This window comes from Belonocnema kinseyi, chromosome 6 (genome assembly GCF_010883055.1).
Source record: "Belonocnema kinseyi isolate 2016_QV_RU_SX_M_011 chromosome 6, B_treatae_v1, whole genome shotgun sequence".
Classification (NCBI taxonomy): Eukaryota; Metazoa; Arthropoda; class Insecta; order Hymenoptera; family Cynipidae; genus Belonocnema; species Belonocnema kinseyi.
Window position 1 is genome coordinate 133,184,456 of NC_046662.1, and position 19,203 is coordinate 133,203,658.

A 19,203-nucleotide genomic window follows, 5' to 3' on the forward strand; every position below is an offset into this window, starting at 1 on the left:
TATATAATTTATATTTTATACTTGAAATAACGTAACCTCAAAATATACGTGTATAAAGAGGCGCTCGAAGTATTCAAATCATGAAAATCGCCAGCGTCGAAATCTGGAAATATTAAAATCTCAATCTCCTCATTTTATTTCAAAGCAGATAGAGATATAAATAGATCCAACGAAGTGTTCCGACCGGCAATCGTGCACCTTCGAGTTTTCAAATTCCGAAGAGAAGAAATGGGTTGCGCGCGCAAACCAGTCATTTACATCGTCTCCTACTATATTCACACGGATATAGACCTGTGACAGTATTGGACCACGTCTCGTTTCAGATCTGGGATCACTGAGTTGGACTTTAATTCTGACTTCCTTTTGGACCAATTGGTTCCGTTACCGGGAAGAAGTGATGAACGACTGACTCGATGCAACAATAGGTTGCACCTTGTAGGCAATGGTATGGATAGTTTGGGTAGGGATTATTGCTGATACTGCATGTGGACTTTAGCTGGCCACTGTGGGAACGACGACCGGACGTGGTTTTTGCGACTACGAAAAAGCTGATTGAAAATTCTTTGAGAGTAAACAATTTTGCAGGGAACGTGCAGTATACTCTGTTGCTATGCACGAAATTTAGATGCTAATTAAATGTGCAGTTAATAATCAATAATAACCCTCAATCAAAGTAAAATCCAAGCAACCATCTCCAATCCAAATGTACATGCAATGGTGTGCAAATAAATTAGTTAAGTTAATTTTGACAATGTTAGGTTTCTTCACCTCATTCCAATCAAATATTGACAGATATTGTTGATTTTTTTGGTTAAAAATATTTAATAAACAATAGCCTCTTGCCTTTAGTCGAATTATTTGTATTGGGCTTCTTAATGATTTAAATATCAGGCCATCGAAATTACTAGCTTCCTAGACAAAGGGGAGCAGGGTTGAGATTTCTTACCACAGGGGCTCAAATCCGCCTCGGTGATAGGAATCGATCAATTAGTCGATTGAGGATGGTAGCTGGGACTACTATTGATTATCTACTTTTCGAGTCTTATTGAATCGGACCAATATTTTTAATGTAGATATTTTGGGAAATTTTGTGAGTTCTTTACTCTTTGGTAAAATTCGATTTATCAATAATTAATATTTTTAATCAACATTTTATAGTCATATGTGGACTCAAGAGTATTAGGTGAGCATGAAGTAGGTTGAGGTTCAATATATATTTTTCATGCATTTCAGGCATCTGCTGTGACCAGTTTGTTGAATAAATTAGGGTTCTTAACCATTCCTGATTTATTTAATGATATTATCTATATTTTTAAGGAACTGTACGGATTTTGTTAATGAGGGGTGTTTTTTTAATGGGGAGGTGAAAGGAGTGGATAGATGATTTTTGTCAATTTCTGGTCCTAATTCCCACAGATCGCTGCCAAAGATTAAATGATCGTATGCCGATTGTCCTTCTTAAAGTTTGATTTAAAGGAATTTTTCATCTCGGATGATTATTATTGTTAATATTAAGCGTTTTGTGGCTGAGGTCAACGTGTAAGTATCAGCACCGCAGGAAAAATTGGAAGTCGTTCATGAAGGAGGCGTGATTGCTGCCCGTCTCTGTTCGTCTCATTATACTCTTCTCTCCGCGTGGGCGGTCTGATTATGTGTGTCCTAGACCCGTGCGATGATCTTATATTCTCTCTCTCCCTGGCTATTCGTGTAACCCACTATAATAAGTTAATGCAGAGCAACACTCGGAAATTCAGCCTGGCCACCGTACTTCTTTACTAATCTGTTACACGGATACCATGAAGCTTGGCAATGACAATTTTAAGTTGCCATCCCACATGGGGCCCACCGTAACAGAAATAGCATTTTTCTTATTTTTTGCTTTATAAGTCAGTACAAAATACGCAAGACCTTCAATTTCCCTAGATTTATCCTAGCTGTGGGAAACGATAAGCACACTAGGACATTTTTGTGGAAGAATATCCCTAGGGTTTCCCCCTATTTTATTCTCTTAAAAGAACTCAAATCTCTCAGACTATCTCTAGAGACGAAATGATTCAAAACGAGCCTGCAGATAGCCTAAAGCGGGCCTCGCTTTTTCGCCACAGAATATTCTGAAATTTTTATCGGTAGGGTATTAAAAGAGTGACCAAAAATTGTGGAAAAATTGAGTTAATTATTCTCAAGCGAACGCCAGATCTCAAAATCAAACATTTTGAAAAAAATGGCGGCTAAATAAAAACTAAAATAATACCTGATCTTTAAGGGGGTACCCTACCGAAAAGAATCTCTGAGTATATACTAAAAATTCTTTAGGTTAGAGAAGCTCAGAGAAATTATCCGCAGGCATTCAGGTAGATATATTTTAAGGTCCAGGTAGTTCTTTTAAATGTTTTAAAGGCTTTAAAATATCCTTTTCGGAATTGAAATAGCAATACGATTATAAATAACAAGCAGAGAGTCTGAAATTGAAATAAGAATCCTGCATAAATAAAAACCAGAAAGACTATATCAATAGAGTAGCCGACACTCAAGGGTCCTTTGTTAAGCTTTCGGATTAAAATTTAGAAGTAGATTTTTTTAATCTCATAGTTAACAGCCTAAAACATAATAATTCGGAATCTACGGGTTTCGATGATTTCAGATACCTAACTTTTTTTTTAAATGCTTAAAATTGGAATTAATACATCGTTTCTCGTAAATGAAATGAGGTACGCCAAAAAAGACACCATTTTTTAATCCTACTAGAAAATTGTATATTAGTATATCTCCGAAACTATATTGTTTCAAATCGACTCTGTTTATAGACTCAAATGGGCCAGGCTATTTTGCTAGAGAAACTCAGATATTTCTTTCGGTAGGGTAGATGCGTATAGATGGCGAAAAATTGACGGAAATTTTGGGAATTTCTTCTCAAAGACTATTCAATATTTTTGTTTGAAAATTGGACAAGTTCTTGTTTATTATTTTAAAAAAATCACACAATCATTATAAACAATTAAGAAGTAAGAACACGTTGAAGGTAATAACTTTTTTTTCTTCTCAATTTGTTTCGTGTTTTATAGCTGCTGTGTTACTCTCAAACATAAAAATCAAATTGTTTTTTTGTTGTCACGTAAAAATCTTGTCTATAAACTCAATCTAAAATTATTTGAATGCTTTGCAAAAAAAATGTCAGACTTTGAAAAAAATTTTGAAAAAAGGTTTTTTATTGTTATTGCAAAAAAATAGTTTAACCATTTTTTTCAAAAACCTTCTAGTTCATGGATTAGATAATTAAATTTGCTTTTAAATGGTATTTTTTATGTAGTCCAAAATTCGCTAAATAATCGCCGGCACAAAATCAGAAAATTGAAGAAAACTGTTTTCGAGAAAAACACGCGTTTAAAGTTTGCGGTACATGAAAATAGGCGTTCTGTGCTCCGAGCGACCTTTACGAAAGTAGCGATGGAATCTATACTGCTTCGAATTTTGCTCTAAAATTTTAACAGGATATTTTTGAAATATTGTTCTTTTGATTTATGCAAAAAAATCGATTTTTTTAGCCATCTATACGCACCTACCCCCTTAATGACATCATGAGTTATTAGGAGTTCCAAAATTAACGTCCGTATCAGGTAAACTAAAAGCAAAAGCAGTCGACTATACTGTGTTAGTTTGAAGCTTGTTAGCTGAGATTAAAGGAATGTGTGCTGACAAAACTGCCATTTTGTATTTTATCAGAATTTTTGATTTTGAGATCCTAAATTCGTTGAGAATAACTTATTCAATTTTTCCATAATTCCTTGTGACCGCTTCTTAATAAATTTAATGAATAGCTTTTTTGTGCACATTTGAATGGCCACGATTTTTCGATTTTTGAACATTTTTAGTTTTTGGATATGAAGATATTTCAAGCATTGCACTCAAAGTTTTGTTCACGGCGATAGAATTATTAAAACAATATATTACAAATAAATTTAAAAAGTTATGCAAAACTTTTTTTTGTGTGATTTTTCCATTGCAAACCCTAACGGAAATTTCAAGGCGCATATTTGGAGGGTAAATATTAGTAAAGTTAGTGCAGATTTGGGGGTTTCCCTACCGATAGAAATCTTAAAATATTCACAAAAGATCCTCAAGCTCAGAGAAGCTTTAGATAATATTCTCCGCAGCAACTCAGGTAGATGCACAACGTTTGAGGAGGGTGCAGTGGCATTCTGAAAGCGAGCGAGGCGAGTCGGGAGAGACTTATGTGTATTGTTTAAAATAAACTATCATTATTGAACAAAGAAGAGTGAGGCGCAATTTATGTTCGAGTGGACTTCTCCAAATTCGAAACCGAATATAATAGAAATTTGAGTTTATAATATTCGTAGTGTGGGGTGAGAATTCTAGTTTTCCCACCCTTGTGCTCGCGAGTTGCCTAGTGCGCGTGAACAAAGAGAAATAAATTACGAGTTTGAGTGGGATAAAGCCTTTTGAGAAAAAGTGCCCCACTTTATTTTATTTTTTTTCACTGAGTTCGAGAAACGAGTTCCTAGTGTGGCATGAGGCCAAGTACGACGTATATCTGCCGGATAATGTGCGCCGGGGAAACGCCGAACTTTGAAATCTCCATTTCATGCTGGTTAAAGTACAACTGTGGAAAAATTTCTTTGTGCACATGCACATTTAATCGAGATCCTTAAGTGTAAGGATGAGTCGCCTGGCGACTAGCCACCGAGAAAACTTATCACGACACTAAACGGTGAAAATTCACATCAAACAAGTTAAGGCCTGGGCAACAACGAAATAGTCCTCACTTTCGAGACTCTAAGCTAAAAGGTCGGCCATGATGAATTCATCGCTGAGAGGCTCAGGAGGGCCATTCGACGAATTTGAACGCTTCCAAAAAAACTTGAATGCTAGAGGACAAAGCAGGAGACGGAACAGAGGGCGCTCAACTCCTATGTCAGGTAACACAACCTCCCATTCCAATTTCAACGAATCCCAGCGGAAGAATTCAACGCTAGCGTCGCAACCGAACGTGTTAGACAATTCTCAATTCAATTTGACCGGGATTCAACGTGATATAAGCGAACTTGCCGGAGATAGGATGATCACGAATGTTAAAAATTGTTTATCGACAGATAACTTTAATTTTCAAAACGCATCTAACTGTAATCCGCAAAACACGCAGAATAATCTTTCACCGAATATAAATGAAAATATATCAAGGTCAAACGCGACGCGTCCGTCATAGTTTGCCTCGAGCAGTCGATTGCCAGGGTCTGTTCCGCATATTCAGGGACAGTAATTTATTTAATGTTCACTCTTAACCTATAAATTGACGAACTGGCTATTGTGACGACAAGCCTTTTGCAACACTTACGTTCGAGAGATCGACATGGCAGAAGCATTTATAAAAATGCAAAACCTAGTACAAAATCGAAATGAGACCTTGTCATCCTATTTCCATAATAAGTTACAGCTCTGTTAAAATTTGCCGCTGAACTTCACCCAGTCTAAAGAACATTCTTTCAAGTCTTAAATCTTGCGATATTATGCTAAGTGCATCAGCAGCTTATCAAGAAAAGCAAGACAAGCTCTTCGCGGATTTCGAAAGGTTGGATCGAACGGTAAAAAATTTTTACAAGAATAATAGCCGGGTGGGCAAGAAGGATGGCGGTCATGCCGTTAATCCTAATAAGATAATAGACTCGGAATCAAAAACTCCGGGAGTTTCCAAGGAAATGGAAGGTAAAGACGGGAAAAAGGAAGAAGTTAGGTGTTACAATTGTCAAAAATATAGGCATTTTGGACGCGAGTGCTTAGAACGAACACAGGAACCCTATTGCACAAATTGCAAACAAAAGGGACACTGTACACAAAATTGTGGAAACCCTCGAACTTTAGAAACCATGAGTGTGAATACTGTCAATTGCGCGATTTCCGAGGCCTCTCTTAAGTACGTAAAGACGGTTAAAATTAATGGGAAACCCTTGAAAGCATTGATTGATGCAGGTAGTGCAGTGTGTACAATTAAAGCGACAACCGTTCTTACCGAAAAATTCGAAATCGAGCGTAGCCCAAGCGAACTTAGAGGTTTTGGGTCTAGGGAAACGTTTTCCAATCAGTGGGAATAGTACGTGGGGATATTGAGGTAGATAGCGTTAAAGGCCAAAACATTTACGTGCGCGTAGTCCTAGTCACGTAACGACGAAATCCGAAGAAATTTTACATCCCGTGCCAATACATTTAGTACAACTAATCGTTAATAGTAAAGAAACAAACATAGGTGTTGTTAATCTGACTAACGAGCCTGCAAAGGTGCGTCAAACTAGTAAAATTGGAGAATCGATTCTTAGTATTGAATCTGCGCCCGAGTTAGTTCCAAGGGTAGAACCGGTTAAATCCGAGGAAGTAATCACGGGGGAAAGCGTTACAGAATCTCGACGAGAAGATTTAATAAAGATGCTGAACGAATTTCGACACTGTGCGGCTAAAAACCTCAATGAGCTTGGTTGCACAAAATTTACTCGAAATGGATATCGTAGAAAACCCGGGATCCGTACCGAAATGTTCCAAGCCGTACTGTGCGACGCGTGCTGAGCAAGAAACCATTCGCGAAATCGTTAAAGATTGGAGGGATGCAGGGATCGTTACCGATACATCGTCTCCATAAGCGAGTCGAGTACTTTTGATGAGGAAGAAAAACGGCAAGGGACGCTTAGTCGTTGACTACCGACGGTTAAATGGCCAAACGCAAAGAATTCAGTATCCCTTGCCCAACATCAACAAATATCACGAAGCCATGTCTTGGGCCAAGATCTTTTGTACTTTGGATCTCGCACACGGATATCTTCATCTTCCGTTAAAACCAGAAGCGCGCCCGAAAACGGCTTTCATCACTCCGGATGGTACAGGTGAGTTCACACGCGCAATATTCGGAATGATAAATGCCCCGTTTTACTTTTCGAAATTAATGGAGCTGGGCTTCGGACAACTAAGGAATCGAATGTTACTTTTCTACATCGACGATATCTTCATTTTTAAGCAGAACTGGGAAGAGCTTCTGTACCGAGTGAGACAGGTTCTTGAAGCTCTTGATAAAAAGCCGGACTGATCCTGAAGCTATCGAAATGTCACTTTGGACTAGAGATGGTAGATTTTCTTGGATTCCAAATCAGCGCAAAAGGAGTAGAACCTGACAATGGAAAAGTTCGCGCCATAGAGAACTTTGAGCAACCACGAGATGTGCACGCTGTCCGCCGATTTTTGAGTCTACTGAGCTTTTTCCGTCGTTTCGTATCAAACTTTTCTGAAATTGCAGCACCACTTACCCGTTTGACACGTAAGAATGCAGGTTTTCTTTCGTCCAAGGAACAGGAGAACGCATTCCTTGAACCGAAACCCCGATTAACCTCAAAACCGATCTTGAAGGTTTACTCGCCAATGTCCGTAATCACCGAGCTGCATACATATGCCAGTTCTATGGGTCTTGCCGCGATGCTCCTGTAAGGGGATGACAAAGATAATCTAGGACTTGTGTACGTGATTAGCCGAAGAACCTCCGAGATAGAGTCACGGTACCATTCTAACAAATTGGAGCTTCTCGCAATTAAGCGATTTAACGGATTCATAGAACGTTTCGGTACGCCCAATAAACTCATTTGTGACTCGATTGTGATTTGCAAACGGTCAGGTAGAGCGGGTTAATCAAACCATTCTAGCACCGCTGCAAGCTAGAGCCTGAGAGAGAACAAATTCCGAATGGGACAGTACTCTGAAACGAATTGTGCGATATATAAATTCCTCGCTTAATGAAACAACCGGAAAAACATCGTTTAAAGTCCTATACGGTTATCTACTCCGTTTCGAGGAAGATGTGACAAGTGAGCTTACGAAGCATTGCAAAACCTATCGAGATCCGAACGAATTACGGCTTGAAATACTAAAAGAAATTGAAAAAGGTCAAACAAAGTATAAGAAAAGGTACGACGAGCACAGACATACCGGGTTGGAGTACAGTCTAGGCGACATAATTAATGTGAGTGTGAACCCTGTTGCGACTGGTGAAAGCAGCAAACTCCAACCTCGTTATCGCGGACCATTTGTAATCAGGCGAAAAATCGGTTGTTAAACATAGAAAGCAAAAATATCCATTGACAGCCAATGTGTCCCAGCTAAAATCTGGCGAGGATCAAAATATAAAAAATATAAAAATATGAACACAAATAACAAGCAGAGGCTGGAATTTAAATAAGAATAAGATCATAAATAACAAGCGGAGAGACTATATCAATAGATGGTTATCGCCTAACTCGCATTTATACCTGATCAAGTATATTCCCACAATTGCTACCCCTAACTTGCCTTCACCAAGTATATCTCGCGTCGGACTAGAGGCGGGCATACCTGAGATCTTGAAATTAGTATCCATTGTACTTACACTCCCTTTGTATTCGCAATGCTCATCCGTATAATGTCTATATATTACTCTAATTTGGAAAGCTTCGAATTTAAATTTATGCTGCTTTAAAAACCTTTAAACTTGAAATTAAAAACTTGGCAAATTGTACCATTTATAAATTTTTAAAAGTAAAATTTGACTGTAATTTGTTATGTGTAAATCTGCAATAATTCGTCTGGAAAAATTTTCTATACATTTACAATGATTGAACTATTAATGCTTTTAATTTAAAACATAATAATTTTACCATCTAAGGATTCTAAAGAAATTAAGTTTCACACACAGAGAATTTTGTGGCGGTCTGAATAAAAAGTCACTTTCATTTAATTTGTCCTGACGCAGATTCGTAGATCTGGTTAGATAATTTTTTTAATGAAACACAAGTTGCAGCCGTAGAAGTCAGACAAGGAATGAATCTGGAGCCGAGGCCCTGCTGGGACGGTCCCACGATGAAAGCGTACACTCTACTGCCCTTATCATATAAAAAAGGAGGGAGTTAGATCTATCTACTCGTAGCCTACGAAACTGCTCTCTTTTGGAAGAATGCGCTTACAAAGCTAAAATATTTTGACCTATTCTTTCTAGCTTCACCATTCCCCTGCTAGAGTGAGAAATTCTTTGTACTTTCATAGCTTACTTTCTTCTATAATTAATAGATTTATTATCTACCTTACTCTCTAAGTCAATCGAAGATGCGCTCGCTGGTACGTAGGCGACAACCTGTGGTATTATTTCGTTGTTTATCTTATTAGTGGTACAACAAAAATCAATGCAGAGGCTAGTAAGACACTTACGAATTAAAGTTTCCGGCCTATTTTAATTACTGGTCATTTAATTGTCTTTTCAAGGATGGGAATTCATGTCTTACAAGATTTAAATCGGATTCCGAGAATTGAATTGAAACATTTTTTCGGTATGACAAATTCTGCGCTTTTACTTTTGTTTTGCTTAATTTTACAATAGTGTATTCGGTATGTATAATGCAGTTATCTAGAGCTTTAATTAAAGTTACTCCTGTTATTGACTTTTCATAATTTGAATTTTTACAGTAAATTTGTATGATCTCCTCCTTATTTGGAATCATAATGACACCCAGCTCGTTTTGTAAAATGTAAAATACAGTTTGATCAATAATAAATACATTTATCTGACATATTTTGTTGTTTATAATTTTAAGGCTAGGATTCTTTCTTTTACCAATGTCAGTAATTCCAAGCAATGTACAGTAAACAAAATGACTTTCTGACGTAGAGATGTAAACGACTTTTTTGGACGTTGATCATTACATAATTTTCCTTTGGCATTACGGTGATAAAATTATCCCCATTTCGTAGTGGTATCGGAATTAAGTGATTTATTTTGTATATTTATTTTTCTAAAATCGGCATTTCAATTCAGTAAACAAATTTATTATTTATCAACAAAGCAGTGATTTCGACAATATCAATCAAGTATTGATAATTTTCCTCTACTAACTGAATGCCATGCTTTTCATTGTTTACCTCTTCAAATTGTTTAAATCCCTCTGGAAGTGTAGTTGGTGATAAAATTTGGGGATGTAACATTCCGTTTTTTTCACTTCATTTATGACATCGATTAATAACGATATGTCTTTACTTACTTCTGATATAACAACGGTCATGATTGTAATCTGAGTAGCCATTACTTTTGGATATGCTTCCAATCAAATTAAAAGCTCCCCTTTTATACCGAAACATTCCTAATAACTTATTGAGTAACAATCATCGAATATTTAACCCTTTGATTCGGGATTTTAAGGTTTCTAGTTCAAATTGTTCTAAACATTGATGACATCGTTCGGAGACGGATTAATTTGTTTGTATTTTTTTTGATCGTGAGAAATGATAGTAGTATCCAAGTTAAATTCATTTTAAAAAAACATAAAATGAACACATGAAGTTATTAGTAGAAGGGCTTCAACCTATTAGCGTGTACAGTGTAATGCTGATTATTGTAAAAAATTTCGTAATCAGAGGAATGGACGCGTTTACATATGATGCAGGGTCCGAGGCATTCACATTCTAATTTTGTTCCTTTGCTATCATTATGCAGAAGTACTAAATCTCCTGGTTCGAAAATAGGATTACTGATGATTACTTTTGCATCTTGCTGCCTTTTTCATTGCTCATGTGTTTTTTGAATGGCAGTCCTTCCTTTTTCCAAATATTCTTCATGTCTCTTTGGCCGAATGTCTAACAATTCTTGATGGGTTAACGACGTAGTTATTGCTAAGGCTGAAGGTAATTGGCTTTTCTTCCAAATGTCATTTCAAACGGCGTTAAACCTGTACTCTCATGAACTGCGGTATTAAATGCTAAGCATATTAGATTCAAGTTTTGGTCCTATTTCGTCTCGTCATCGGCTACGTATGTCTTAAATAAATCTTTAATTGTTCCATGAGTTCTCTCGAAGACTCAATTGCTTTGTGGATGGAAAGCAGTTGTTTTAATGTGCTTGATTCTAAAAAGATTTTCAAATTTCTGAACCAATTTCGATACGAAGTTAGCGCCCTGGTCAGTTAAGATGTGCTTTGGAGAATAAAATATGTAAATGTAATGATCTAGTAGATTTGTTAATATGCTTTTGCTCGTCGTTTCCCATTGTGCGATAAGAATTATGTATTTTGTGAGCACATCTTGAATGAATCAAATATATTTGTTTCTGCTCGTTGTTACCGGTAGTGGGCCAACTATGTCCATCGCGAATGACTGCTTCAACCTTGGTACGAATTCGGGTTCGTTTTTCGCGTTGGCATACTTGACATTTTTTCTCGAATTCGATTACATCTTTCTCCATATTTTCCAATGTTTGTTCGCGTAGTCTCTTGATTGTTTTTTTCTCTAAAGTGACCAGTTGCCACGTTTCCGTGTGCCTCCCTCAACTGATTTTGTTTCTCTTCTTCACTCAATTTTTTATAAGGACGTTCGCACAGGAAAAATATATGTTCTGTCAATTTGGTCTGTAATAGAAAATTGAACATATCTCCGATGCGCACGCGTTCCGTAATTTTTATTAAGGGATCCTCCATATGAAATTCAAGTATGTTCCAGGTTTTCCTTCTGGTGAAATCTTTAATTTTGATGTAAAGGAGTTTTACCCATTTTCCTTCGGCATAGTCTGGTAACTGGATACGTAGCAAAGAGAAAATGTTTTGTTTGCTAATTTTAATCAAATTCTTTCCATTGGCGACAGGTTTTATTTATAATTTATTAGGTAGACTGTTCCTTTTGTAGTTCGCATAATCGTTTTGAACTTCCTTTTCATCCGTCGGTTCATGAATTCGCAATCTTTCAGAAGTTCGTTCATTATCTTCGCCTGATGATGATGATGATGATGATGATGATGATGATGATGTATCAATCTCTTCCGATTGTTCTGAGAGATTTTAATCTTGACGGGGATGCATTCTCGAAAGCGCGACAGCTGCCGTATTTTCCTTCCCTTTTTAATACACGACCTTGCATGTGTATGCTTCCATCTAAAATCTCCACCTCATTAACTTGGATAAAGGGTCTTTTACGTTAAAAAGCCACGTCAAAGCTTGATGGTCGGTTTGTATTATGAATTGACGTCCGACAAAATAGTGACGAAGCCGTTTGACTGCCCAGACGGTTGCTAATGTTTCCTTATCGGTAGTGGTAAAATTTAGCTCAGGTTCATTTAGAGTTCTGAAGATGTAACAAACTAGGTGTCCCTGTTGCGATAAAATTGCCCCTAGTTCAACATACTTGCGTCGGTGGTCAAAGTAAATGTGTCCCCGAAGTCAGGATATCTTAATGCCAGTGCAGAACAAAGAGCATCTTTCAACGTTTTAAAACTTATTTCGCAATATTGCGTGCATTTAAAGGATTGATTGTTCTTTGGCAGTGCTGTTAAAGGTTTAGCTATCGCAAGGAAGTTTTTAAAAATAAATGTTCAGTAATATCCAGCTAGTCCTAAGAAAGACTTAACTTCTTTTTGTTTCTTGGGTCTTTTGAAATTTTGGACAGCAGATAATTTATATGAGTTTGGTTTCACTCAGTTTTCCGTGATCAAATGTTCCAGATATTCTAGTTGCGGTCGAAGAAACTCACACTTTTCTGGTGGAAGTTTAAGTCCAGTAGCCCGTAAACGTTCAAATAAGACAACCAGATTTTAGTTATGTTCTTCGAGTGTGCTACAAAAGACAACCATGTCATCTAGATAAGAAAAGCATATTTTTCCTACCAATCCTCTTAATGTTGTGTCCATAATTCTTTGAAATGTGGTTGGAGCTTTTTTTAGCCTATCCAAAGGGGTGAATTAAATGGTGAGTCCGAGGCTTCTTTTATTCTCTTAGTTAACATTTCATTTACCTAATTTGAGATTACTTCTTTGTGCCATTCCGGACGTCACGGTTGACGTATGTTAATATTCGCATCGTTTTTTAGGATGATTTTATGTGACGCGAGACTTGTGCATGGTAGGGGATCTTCTTGCAATGAGAAAATTTCGTGATAAGAGATGGCTATTTTTTTAAATCTGTAGTCTGTGTGCATCTTCGATATATTCATCCCTCAAATTTCCCTTTAATAATTTCAACCTAGCGTTTAATTTCTTCCGCGTAATGTAAGTTACACGCTCCTCTTGTCTTTCAGCGACATTGATAAACTTGTAGTTTATCTCTTCGTCACTTAATCGCTAGTCTGTTTCGGTTTCGTTACTAATGGGAATCTTAACTTGTGAGACAGCACTACGGTAAATAGAATCTGGAATGTAGGAATTATCTTCTATGAGAATGTACCCTTGATTTTTATTTGTTTTCACGCTTATCATTTTTATGGTGGTTTTGGGCATAAGGATACCGTCGTAATCCAAGGGAACTTAAACTTGGTGACTTCGTTTGTCCGGTGTTTATAATTTCCCATTGACAACACTTTGCTCATTGAAATTCTCTGGTGGTATTTGTTAATGCAATTTTCTTTAATTAGATTTATCGATGCACCTCTATCAACTAATAGTTTTCGACTTCCCGAGGCTTTCGTAGGAAAATTTTTCTGTTTGGAGAAACACTGATTTTTGGTGTGTCCAGGAATTTTGCAGTGACTGCAAAATAACTGGATTCTCTGCTGCAAAGGTATGCTGTGATTTGGAGGATTGTTTAATGAAGGGTATTTTTATTTATTTATTTAGGAGTTTAATTTTTTAAAAGGAGATTTATTGACGTTTGTTCGAATGTTGGTATTTGGGGCTTGATCGGGTTTTTGGATTGTAGAATTTTACTTCTTTCCGTGAACCAGACTTCAGATTGGATTGACATTTGTTGTGCTTCTCTAACATCGCCGGGATTTTCGCTTAAAACTCGGTCTGAAAGTTTTTCTCTTAAATTCATAATCTTTGGTTGAATCAAGCATTAAAATTCTGCGTACTTTCCCCAGTTCCTTGGACTACTTGTGAGAGTTTTGTGCGATGCGTTTCTAGTGATCTGGTAGTGCCAAAATTAGTTCTAAGAGCTTTGAAAAGGCCATCAAAATCCTGAATTGATAAGAAACGAATGGATTTTTCCGCTTCTCCTTCCATTTTTTCTGTGACGACCCAGTCTAATAAACCCCCTGGATTTGAGCACTGTGATTTAATTCTTACTAAAAGAGCGGTGAAGGGTTCCATTCCCATATCATCTTTTCCGTTGAATTTTTTAATTAATTTGACTGCGTCTCTCACAGGGATAGTTTCTCTTATGGTTGAGATACATTCATTCAACCTTTGTGAAAGTCTGTCTCTTGTAGAGTTGGCTTCGGTGGGAGTTGTTACTCTTTCGTTTGATAACCTTTGTAGAATCCTAGGATCAATTGGTTCAAATTCTACATTCAACGCGTCATCGTTACCTGCTCCAAATTCATAATCGTTCTCCCTTTCGCTTTCCACCGAAGTAACCAAATCAAAATTCTTTGCTAAAGAGCGGATTCCTTCTTTACGAGTATTTATAGCGGTTTTCATGTTGGGCATCTGGTCTGATAATTTTTATAGCATGCAGATTTTATCTGCATCTATAGCTACTAGGGGGGTATTTTCCGCCTGTGAAGATGGAACTTTATTAGTTTTGTCTTTTATGGCTTCTTCTTCTTATTAGTGTTACTATCTTACATATTAATCACTTTTTTAACATTTTCAGTTTAAAATTCATTAACCTTATGACTTTGCATTTCAAAATATTGTACAATTAGGCTGATTCAATGTATTAATAAAGTACACTCTACGAAACTTCTCGTTTTCGGGGCTGTAGGTGAAGCGAACAGGAAGTGTCAGATAACCCTCTCTCCTGCGTCAAACCGTGTTCGGCGCAGTAGCAGTGATCCCAACTTTGGCATGTGCTGCGCTTTCCCGGTGCAGCAACGCTCATTGATCGCTTTTGGCGCGCAATTCAAACCAAAGAGAATTAACAATTATTAAAATAAAAATTTATACTTATTATAAATTGCACATTTATATCAGAAATTACGCAAAGTGTGATTTAAGGTGAGAGAAAGATAGTAACTCGTACATTTTTTTATAATTTACAGTTTGTTTTTAGTTCCAAAGACTAACTTTTATTTCACCAACGAATTTTTAAATAAATATATGTCTAACATTTAATATAATAGGTATGAATATTCACATAATTTCATAGAAAAATTGCCAGTGCAAAAACCAATAATACTAGTTAAATACCTGAAAATAACGTTATTAGCTTAGAACAGTTATTTTTAATTCAAAGAAGCCAAATAATGATGCTCATAATGAGAAAAAAGGAACAAAAATCATCATTGCTGATAATAAAAATCCAGCCAGTGTCTATTGGTACTAAAAAATGCGGCTATTTGTACCAATATTTCGCTATACACATGACTCGTTAAATAAACATTTTTGGTCTTCAAAAACCTTTGTCAATGAAATATAATTCATCTTTTGAATTGAAACAAAATGTGCTATTGTATACCAAATATACGCATTGGTATTTTATTCTAACCTTACACTGCAAATTACGTTATTTCTGATATTAATGGACAATTTACAATCATAATCTATTTTAATTTCAATAATTGTTAAATGTACCATTTTGATTCACGCGCCAACAGCGACCAATGAGAGTCCCTGCACCGGGTAAGCGCAGTAGTTTAACATGCCAAAGTTGGGATCATTGCGCAGTAGGGGTAACCGACCACGTATGTATGTGCGTGAGATGACACAGGGAGTGAGGGCAAGTAAACGAAGGAGAAATCGGGAAACAAGAAGTTTCGTAGAGTCTGCTGTATATGAATTACGGTTAATCACAAAAATAAATAAAAAGTTAAGAATAACCATTATTTTAGCATAGTGCTTGTAACTAAATATTTCAATTTGACGTATTTTCAAGATTGTATTTCCCTTGATTTTCTGAATTATTGCAAATCTTACTAAAAATAATATATCCTCGATAATAATTGGTGTAATATAACAATTTAAATGCTTCTGAACAGTTTAGATAAACAAATACAAATTTTTCGGCAGTTACACGTAGAAGAAATTCGGTTTCTAAATTCAAACGAGAATAAATAATTCCTGTAATATTTTATAATTAATACTTAACTATTAAAAATTGTTCATAAAAATATTTATTAATACAATTTTATTATTATTTATGACTAACTTTGATATTTAACTTAATCTGAAGCAATTAGAATGAAAGGAACGAATTAATTGTGCTTGATTTTCCAAAACTTCAAATTTATTCATCTATTTGTTTATGAAAATACCAATTCTTATATTTTACCAAATATTATGTTTAGAAATATTTGTAGCAATTCATGTATTTTCTTGAAACAATTTGATATTTATAACAATATTCAATTAAAATAAAGCTAGGAAGTCGGGGTTTTTTCTAATATTTTCTACTTTAAATTCTAATGAGGTTATAATTAAATCAAGTTAACAAACATAACTATTTAAACTATTTATTATTCATAATAATATTTTCTTCGAATAATGATAGACCATGTGCAAACATAAATAAAATAGTTAAGTCTTAAATATAAAAATCAATTTAAAAAAAAGAATTTTCAACTGAAAATATTTAAATTTGCAAACAAATTAATTTTTAACTACAAAATTAAATTTGTATTCAAAAAGATTTCAACCAAAGCTTTCAACCAAAACGCAACGAATTTTCTACAAACTAGTTACATTTTTCTCGGAACAAATTAATTTTGAACTAAGAAAATTAATTTTCAACCAAGATTATTTTTTTCCAAAAAAAAGATAGATTTTTAGCGTAAAAATTAATTGAAAAGAAAAAAAAAAGAACATAAAAAAGAAAATAGATGAGTTTTTAAATCAAATAGACCAATTAAAAACAAAATAGCTGAAATTTTCTACAAAACAAATTCAGTTTGACTTTTTAGCATCAAAGTATAAGTTTAAAAAAGTAAGTAAATCTATAAATCTACTTGAATTTACAACCTAAAGAGGCCATAAATTTTCATTTTCATAAATTTCTAAAGTGGACCCAAACGGGACAATAGCTTAATTTTATTATGGGGAATTCGGAAAATGAAAATTTTGAATTTAACTAGAAAATAGTATATTAGTATATAAATCATAGTTATAAATGATTCTAATAAGAAAATTTATCAATTAAACAAAAAGTTTTAATAATTTGAATAAAAATCTAAAAAGGGAATCGAGTTGGCGACAGCCAACTACTGTAAATAATACTGCCCTCCCAGTACATGACGAATACAATAGGACCATTATATGACCGTCGCATCACTCTTAAAAGGACTTCTAAAAGGACCTCGAAAAGGACCCAAATCTCTCTGACTATCTCTAAAACTAAATCATTCAAATCGAATCGAAAAGGACTTCGAAAAGTACCCAAAACTCTTACTATCTCTGAGAATAAATCAATCAAATCGAAACGGGCGAGGCTATTTCGCCTGAGATTTCTATCGGTAGGGTAGTTACTCAGAAAGTCATTTTTAAAAAACTAAGTCGTGGTTTTATGATGCCTACCAACCATATTTCACTTGAATACTTGCCGACAAGAGGTCCTTTGTTCGTAAACAGGCAATATTTAAAATATTTATTTTTTTTGCAATTAGAGATTTTAAAATTATACATGTGTAAAATTATTTTTAAAAGTTTGAAATTTCAATAATTTTAATGTATGGAAGAGATTCTTTTCAAATTTATTTATTGTAAAGTTTTCAACTTTTTTAGAGAAATCACGTATGTCTGGAATAGTAAAAATGTGCAGAGTTCAAATATAATATTTTCAAATCCCTAATTGCAAAATAATTTTTTTCTTTCATTTTGTGATGCGGACCTGCTTAGAGAGAAATGGCTTCTCCTTGAGATGGTCTTTCACCTCGGGACTATTTATGACTGTATTTTAGAGGTTTATTCCTATATATTCTAGCCTCAACCCAGGAAAATAGAGTTCCTGTAGCAAATTTTAATGGCTCAGCTGCGGGGGTAATAACGGAGGCCCTATTAGGAGCTTAAAATACAAAAATAAGCTTTGTTTTCAATTTTGAAATAAGGAACGTGAAAGTTACAAAATTAGAATCTACGATTCTATACAATTACAAATATATCAAGTTTACAAAAATTTGTAGTATAAAATGGAATTAGTCTTATGAAGATTTTATGACAGCCAAACCTTTTTAAACTGCCTTTCGTGTTTCGGAATCCTCAAGGTTGGACCACCATAAATTAAAACATAAAAAAGGACCCAAATCTTTTACACAATCTCTAGAGATGAAATCATTCAAATATATACTGATAATTCACTGAAAGAATCACGTACATTTCTTAAGGAAAAGTTGTTTCGGTTAATTTGGTTGAATTTGCTATGTTTTTTATCTCAGCATCCTGAACAAATGTCTCCATGGACGCAAAGCCCAAAAGCCCCCCGAGTTCCGAGATAACGCCCGCTGAAGTCAGTAGCTCTAGATCGTAGATCTGATTGCTCGGCTATTGACTCTACTTGGAAAAGTGGTTTCGGTTAATTCGGCAGAATTTGTTGCACGTTGCGTAGCTCGGCATCTTGAACAAATGTATCCGTGGTAGTGAAGCCCAAAACCTCCTGGGTTCCGACACAAGGTCCGCTGAAGTCAGTATCGCCGGGTATTGGCTCCCTTGAAAATTAAGGTTTCTTGCAAAATTATTGATCTAAGTCTAGCTGTTTAACTCAAATACAAGGAGTATTTGGGACCTTGACATCAAGGTCAAAGAAACATGTCAAGCTAAAATCTATTTTTTTAACAGTAATCGTTTTTTACGACGCCGAAATAAAAAGAGCGTAGAATTCCACATCCGAATATTAGCTTGACCGTGACCTTGAGATCAAATGTTAAGGTTAGTTTAAGATCAAACTCTTATTTGGACTGTAATTTCTTATTTCTAATTACGGAGTTGATTAGTTTTTAACTATTTTCTATAAACTTTTCCCGTGTAATCAAGTTTGACCTGGTCAAATGACCAGTTCATACTGGCACGGAGGCATCATCCATTTTTTAATTGTCATATTCGTATTATACCTTCTAAACCACCTCGATCTTCTTTGATCCTGGAACCAAGAGAAACACTCTTTTGAATTATCTCAATACATACAGTAAAACTCTTCTAAAGCGCCGATTTTGGGGCTAACGGTAGGTGGGAACTAACTCATAATAGCCGGCAAGCTAGCGCTGCCTTGTTTTTTTGAAAACTAATAGAGCAAAAAAATGTATTGTTTGGGTAAAAAATAACAAAATATATGCATTATATGAAATTTT

The 19,203-nt window shown here is 35.4% G+C and overlaps 1 protein-coding gene across 1 annotated transcript in view; it reads right to left on the bottom strand.

The window, feature by feature from the left end:
* The window catches only part of LOC117175704 (serine/threonine-protein kinase minibrain), a 349,640-nt gene that overhangs the window by 51,553 nt on the left and 278,884 nt on the right, over positions 1-19,203 (bottom strand). The window lies entirely within an intron of this gene.